At 38.5% G+C, this 7,425-nt stretch overlaps 1 pseudogene; it reads right to left on the reverse strand.

Annotated features, from left to right (window-relative positions):
* Positions 1-909: 909 nt before the first annotated feature.
* On the reverse strand, positions 910-2,758 carry LOC119507659 (annotated as a pseudogene).
* Between the last annotated feature and the right edge of the window lie 4,667 nt (positions 2,759-7,425).

The raw sequence follows: 7,425 nt of genomic DNA on the forward strand, positions 1-7,425 counted from the left end.
GATTATGTCATTAATGCTTAAACTGACTTAACAGAGCTAATATGTTTGTGTTTTGTGATCCTGTGGTGTTAAAGCCAGCTACTTTGCTTGCCAGGTATGCTCCAACTGGAAAAAGGCAAAAATCTTGGAGCCAACTGGAGTCTGATGTAGGTTTTCTTTTAGGCTTAAAAAGAAAATTGTTAAATTATGAAAATTCATCTGTGGGGAATATACTGTACTGGAATTTTCTTTTAATGTTATGTACACAGCATGTTCATGGCTAAACAAGCAGGGGCCAGTGATTTGGTCAAGGGATTTGCATCCTTGCTCTTTACAGTCTGCGTATTTAGGCTCTATGTGTTGGCAGCCTCCCTGTGCCTTCTTTCTCCTGACTGGGCATGCAGGTGTGGGCCAGTCTAGCCTCACCTGTGGGGAGAGTAGGTGACTCTCCTTATAATGCTATTTTTCCCTTATTAATTTGCCCTTACTTGATTTTTTAAATAGCAAAAGTAATGGCTTATTTTAACAAGCAAAACAATGCAAAGTTATATATATCAGAAAATGAAAGGAAAAAAAGAAAAAGCTAATAGCCTTCTATCATCTTCACCCTGAGGAAACTGATGTTCTATTCTGCTGTGTATCTTTCTTGCCCTTTCCCACATTTACAAAAACATATAGGCAGATAGATGCATATGCAGGCTTTTTTCCCAGGAACTGGTATTTATTATCAAAGTCATAGTCAATGTCAACAAGATGCTGCAAGTCCAGAATAATTCTGCACATTGCAATCTCAATGCAAGCAGTCAAATGGAACCCCAGTCATTAAAAATATAATTCAAATTACCCCAAAAAGCAACTGAATTTTTACAACATCTTTGATTTTAAATGGTTAATAAGAAAAAAAAAAAATACAAATTCAGAGGTCTGGTATCAATGTTTAAAAAAGGCAATTGCTTTACCATTTCTATCTATTCGAACATCAATCTCTCAGCCACTCAACTTCATCCCATTCATCATCCGGTAGCTCTCTCAGCTACCTCTGGTGACTCAAACTTAAGCACACCTTGGACTTCCCATTCTCCATCTTGATGTCAGCATACAGCATGTGGCCACATTTGTTGTATTTGTCTTTTAACATTTCCCATGTAAATCAATGGAAGATTTCTCATGAATATCTGGCAGAACTTCCTGGCCACCCCAGAATCATGGGCTGCAGCTCTGCTGAAGGAACCGGCAGTTTCCTACAAAATTGCCATGTTCCATCTTGATGGTGTGGTCAAAGCTGGTGCTGCCGCAACCGCAGTCCTTGGCCAGGCCCATGTGCTCACTGTCGTTGCCCAGAGCAGGGCCCTGGGGTTGGCGCCCATGCTCTCCAGACCCATGTGCCCCAGGTTGTTGGTTCCCGGGTGCACAGGCCGGTGGCCATGTGATCCATCACAGGAACCATGTGCTCCATGTGCAGGCCCATGCACTGGATGCTGGAGGTGATCTGGGGTCAAGGCTCATGGGGTCCATGAATTCGATGCTGGAGCCCATGCACTTCACCAAGCCCATGCTGTCCATGACCAGGCCCATGCATTCCATCTTGGAGTCCACACAACCCATGTTGTGACCCAGGCCCACACCCATGCGCTCCATTCTGGCACCCCCAATGCGGTCAATGCTGGGGCCCATCCTCTCCATACCTGGGACACTGCCTCCACCTCCACTGTTTATTCTGCCCATGTTCATCCCAGATCCACATCAACCCATGTTTTCCATACCACCACCAAAGTCCCTCCATGCCTCCTATTTTATTTACTTCAAATTCTATGCCTCCCATTCCCATTCCTCCAGATACTATGTTTCCCATTCTGATGCCTTTATTCAGGTGATTGACATCAGTAGGCTGCCCTCCTGGTCCTAACCATGGTACCAGCACCACCAAGCCCATGGGGAAATTGTTGGGGATGTTCAGGAGGGAAAAAATCTCCCTTTGGTAAGGCCCTCTCATCCATTTTTATATGCATTGGTCTATCAAAATAGCAAGCTAAACATAGATATAGCTTGCACAGCTTCAATGGACTGTTTGAAAGTAACAGTGCCTAAACCATGACTTTTCCATCTTTATCCTCAAAAAAATCTGCTGGGACCACCACATCAGCCATACTAAATACTTTCTTCAGTTTCTTCCAGCCAACTTTATAATCCAAATTTGCTGTAGATACTGTGCTTCCAAGTCCTCCAGCCTGTAATGTATGGGATGTTAGGATTATTTAGGATACGGGTGGGATAGTAATCATTCCTGGGCCACCTGGTCCCATACCCATGCCATCAGTCATAGATGTCACCTTTTGCATTGTTTCCTGGCATGTTCAACTTCAGGATCTTCTTTGACTTTCAGTGGACTTCCACTCAGACTATGCTTGTTTAGCAGTTCAGCAGCTTGTTTTCATACTCAGTTCCATCTTGAATTCAACAATAGCACATCCCCTTGACTTTCTTTCAGTGTCCATTAAGATCTCCACTGTGTTATGCCACCAACTTTTTTTAACCAGATGTCCAAAATGAAGGCTCTGTATCTTTTAGTTGCATTGGCATATGGCTCAAAATGATTGCCTCCTCTTTTTATGTTTTCCTCCTTCCTCTTCTTATTCTGAGTAGGCCATTCTCCTTCACCCTTGGGGCCTGGAGTCCCTTTGCCACTGGGTATGCCTGATGTGCTGCTCTCCTTCTCCATTTCGAGCTCTGTCACCACCACCTTGGGCACCACTTGGACCCCTGCCACCCTTGTCCTCATGCTTTGTGTCTATGTGCATGTTTTTCTTTGTTCTTTACAGAAGTGAGACAAAATGCTCATTGCTCTATAAACTTTATTTTTTGGTCATAACATAACCTTTCTTAAACCAGGAGATAAAGATATATTTCAACGTCTTTGTATGCTACAGTTTAATCTACTGTAAAAATTTTTTTTTAATTTATTTGCAGAATGTCATGTGATTTTTTTCTCCCTTTATTAGAGAAGTTGTGGGTTTACAGAATAATCATGCATAAAATACAGGATTCTAATATATCACCCGAACACCCAAACACCTTGCATTGGTGTGTAACAATTTGTTACAATTGATTATGGCACATTTTTATAATTGTACTATTAATTAAAGTCCATGTGCTTTCTGTTTGTGCAGTGTAGTTCCATAAATTTTTCTTTAAAAATTTTTTTGCTACCTTACATACAATCTAACGTTTCCCCTTTTAAGCTTTAAATTCCCCTTCCCTTCCCTATCCCCACCTTGTCCCCTGGTAACATATATTCTAGATTCTGACTCTGTGAGTTTGCCTATTCTAATTGTTTCAAATCAGTGAGATCATATAATTTTTGTCCTTTTGTGTCTGGCTTATTTCACTCAACATGATGTTTTCAAGGTTCATCCATGTTGTCGCATGTATCAGGACTTCATTCCTTTTTATGGTTGAATAATATTCCATTATATGTACATAACACATTTTATTTATCTATTCATCTATTGATGGACACTTGGGTTGCTTCCACCTTTTGGCAATTGTGAATAATGCCACTGTGAACACTGGTGTACAAATACCTGTTCGAGCACCTTCTTTCAATCTTCTGGGTATATACCTAGTAGTAGGATTGCCAGGTCGTATGGTATTTCTGTGCTTAACTTTCCGAGGGACTACTGTTCTGTTTGGTTCCTTTTAAAATTTGCTACCTCTTTACTTAGACTCTCATATTGCTCATTCGTTATTTTCTTCATATCCTGTAGTTCTTTCTCTGTACTTTCCTTCATCTCCTTAAGCATTTTTAACATTTTTTTAAAAGATTTTATTTGGTATGTCAACATTCTCATCTTCTTTGTTGGTGTTTTCTGCATTTTAAACCTCTCCACTTGGATGGGCCATCATTTCCCGTTTCTTTGTTTTTCTTCTACTCTTTTGTTGCACGCTGTACATTTTAATATTTTTAAATGTTAACTTTGGGATTTACTTCCTGAGATGTCTGTTTCCTGGTTTTGTAACCAGCTGGTGAGAAGACAGAGATTTTCTTGAACTTCAGCCCCCTTATCAGGAAGGGCTGCCCAAGGTGAATGCACTGCACAAGGTTTTCCCTGGCTTTCTGGAACTCTCTTTTGCCCTTGGCTTTTGCTTGTTTTGGAGTTCCCCTGTTTACAGGAGTTTGGTTGTCCCTTCTGTTTCCCAGGGGACGTACCACCCTCTCCTGAGTATCTGAAGCCAGCAGGCCTTTGTCACAGACTGTCCACCTCTACAGTGTTTTACACTCCTTTTGTTTTCTCCGGGTGCTGTTGTCTGGAGGGAACATTCTGGGAGGAGGGTTACCTCAGGAGGACTGCCCCAATTTGGTCTTTTCCAGCCAATTACAGGGCTGGGTGCTATACAGTGTTCCCCAGGCCTCTAGAGTTTCAAAATAGTTGTTTCAGACACTTCCTGCCTATTAATAGTTGTTTTGGTGAAAGGACTGAGTCCTGAAGCTTCCTACTCCACCATCTTTCCCAGAAGTCTCTGTCATGTGATTTTTTTAAAAAAATAACAGTTTATTGAGATATAATTCACATACCCTTTAAGGTGTAAAATTCAGTGTTTTTTTTTTTTTTTTGTGAACTCACAAAGTTGTGCAACCATCACTACCATATAATTTTAGAGCATTTCATTACCCCAGAAAGAAATCCCATACCCATTGGTAGTCCTCCCCATTCCTCCTTCCCCAGTCCCTGGCAATCACTAAATACTTACTTTCTGTTTGTAAGGATTTGCCTATCTTGGACTTTTAATATAAATGGTATCATACAATATGTCATCTTTTTATGTCTAGCTTCTCTCATTTAGCATAAGCTTTTGAGGTTCACCATGTTGTAGCATGTAGCAGTACTTCATTACTTTTTATGGCTGAATAATATTCCATTGCAAAGATATAGCACATTTTGTCTATCCATTCATCAGTTAATGGAAATTTGGGTTGTTTCCACTTTGGGGCTGTTATGAATAATACTGCTGTGAACATTCATGTACAAGTTTTTATGTAGACTTGTTTTCATTTCTCTTGTGTATGTACCCAGGAGTAGAAATGCTAGGTTATATGGTAACTCCATGTTTAACATTTTGAGGAATTGCCAAACTTTTCTTGAGTGGTTGTACCATTTTACAACTCCACCAGCAATGTAAGAGGGTTCCAATTTCTCCACCTGCTTGTCAACACTTGCTATTGTCTGTCTTTTATTTTAGCCACTCTAATGGAAGTGAAGTGGTGTCTTGTGGTTTGATTTGCATTTCTCTAGTGACTAATGATGTTGAATACGTTTTCATGTACTTATTGACCATTTGTATATCTTCTTTAGTGAACTGTTTACTCAAATCATTTGCCTATTTTTCACTTGGGTTGTCTTTTTATGTTGAGTTGTAAGATTTCTTTATATATTCTGGATAAAAATCACTTATATATATGATTTCAAATATTCTTCCCTATTCTGTAGGTTGTCTTTGTATTTTCTTAAAAGTTTCCTTTGAAGCACAAAGATTTTTAATTTTGATAAAGTCCAATTTATCTATTTTTTTCTTGTTACTTATGCTTTTGATGTCATACCTAAGAAACCATTACCTAGTTTAAGGTAATGAAAAAGTTGTGGTAATGGATGTTGGTGATAGTAACACAATATTGTGAGTGTAATTAATACCACTGAATTGTACATTTGAATTAAAATGGTTAATATGGGAAATTCTGAGTTGTATATAAATTACTACAATAAAAAGTTAAAAAAACAAACAAACAAACAAACCATTACCCAATCCGAAGTCATGATAATTTACTCCTATGTTTTCTTCTCAGAGTTTTATGGTTTTATAGTTTTACCTCTTATATTTAGGTTGACAATCTATTTTGAGTTAAGTAGGGGCCTGTGCCAGTTGGAATGTATTACGTCCCCCAAAACACCATTATCTTTGATGCAATCTTGTGTGGGCAGATGTATTAGTGTTGGTTAGATTGGAATTCTTTGATTGAGTGTTTCCATGGAGATGTGACCCACCCAACCATAGGTGATGACTCTGATTAGATAATTTCCATGGAGGTGTGGCACTGCCTATTCAGCATCAGCCTTGATTAGTTTACTGGAGCCCTATAAAAGCTCAGACAGAAAGAGCTCACTGCTAGCTGCAGCTGAGAGACACATTTTGAAGATGGCTGTTGGAAGCTGACACTGACATTTTGGAGAATGCCATTTTGAAATGCAACCTGGGAGCAAGCAGATGCCAGCCACATGCCTTCCCAGCTAACAGGTTTTTGGACATCATTGGCCATCCTTCAGTGAAGGTACCCGTGTTGATGCCTTACCTTGGACACTTTATGGCCTTAAGACTTTGTAACCAAATAAATCCCCTTTATAAAAGCTGATCCATTTCTGGTGGTTTTGTGAAAAGGCAGCATTAGCAAACTAGAACAGGGCCCGACTTCATTCTTTTGTGTGTGTATACTGTTGAGTCATGAGTTCCTTATATATATTATTCTTTTGGATGGTACTGTAAATAAAATTGTTTTTAATTTATTTTCTAATTGTTCATTGCTAAAGTATAGAAATACAATTGATTTTTGTATATTGATCATGTATTCTGCAATCTTGCTGAACTTGTTTATTAGTTCCAATAGTTTGTGTGTGTGTGTGTATGTATGCGTGTATTCCTTAGGATTTTCTCTTTAAGAAGATCATGTCATCTGAGAAAATAAATAGTTTTATTTCCTCCTTTTCAATCTGGATATTTTAATTTCTTTTTCTTGCCTAGTTGTCCTGGTTAAAACTTCCTCTACAACATTGAGTAGAAATGGTGAGAGCTGACATTTGTGTCTTGTCTTTGAGCTTAGAGAGAAAGAATTCAGTTTTTCACAGCTGCCCTTTACCAAGTTGAGAAAGTTTCCTTCTATTTCTACTTTGTTAGGTGTTTTTATCATGAAAGGTGTTGAATTTTGTAAAATGGTTTTTCTGCATATATCAAGATGATCACATGGTTTTTGTTTTTTATACTTTATTCTATTAACATGGTGTTTTTAAATTGATTTTCAAATGTTAAATCAACTTTGATTTCTGTGGTACTTGATCATGGTGTATAATCCTTTTTATATGTTGCTGGATTTGGTGTGCTAATATTTTGTTGAGGATTTTTGCATCTATATTCATAAGAGTTATTGGTTTGTAGTTTTCTTTTCTTTTGATACCATTGTCTGATTTTGGTATCAGGGTAATAGTGGACTCAGAATGAGTTGGAAAGTGTTCCCTGCTATTGTATTTTTGGAAGAGTTTGTAAACTTTTGGTGTTAATTCTTCTTTCAGTGTTTAGTAGATTTCAACAATGAAGTCATCTGGGCCTGGGTTTTCTTTGTGGAAAGTTTTTTGGTTAGTAATTTCATATCTTTTCTTGTTATAGGTTTATTCAGATTTTCTA

This window comes from Choloepus didactylus, chromosome 13 (assembly GCF_015220235.1).
Source record: "Choloepus didactylus isolate mChoDid1 chromosome 13, mChoDid1.pri, whole genome shotgun sequence".
In the NCBI taxonomy this organism is placed as follows: Eukaryota; Metazoa; Chordata; class Mammalia; order Pilosa; family Megalonychidae; genus Choloepus; species Choloepus didactylus.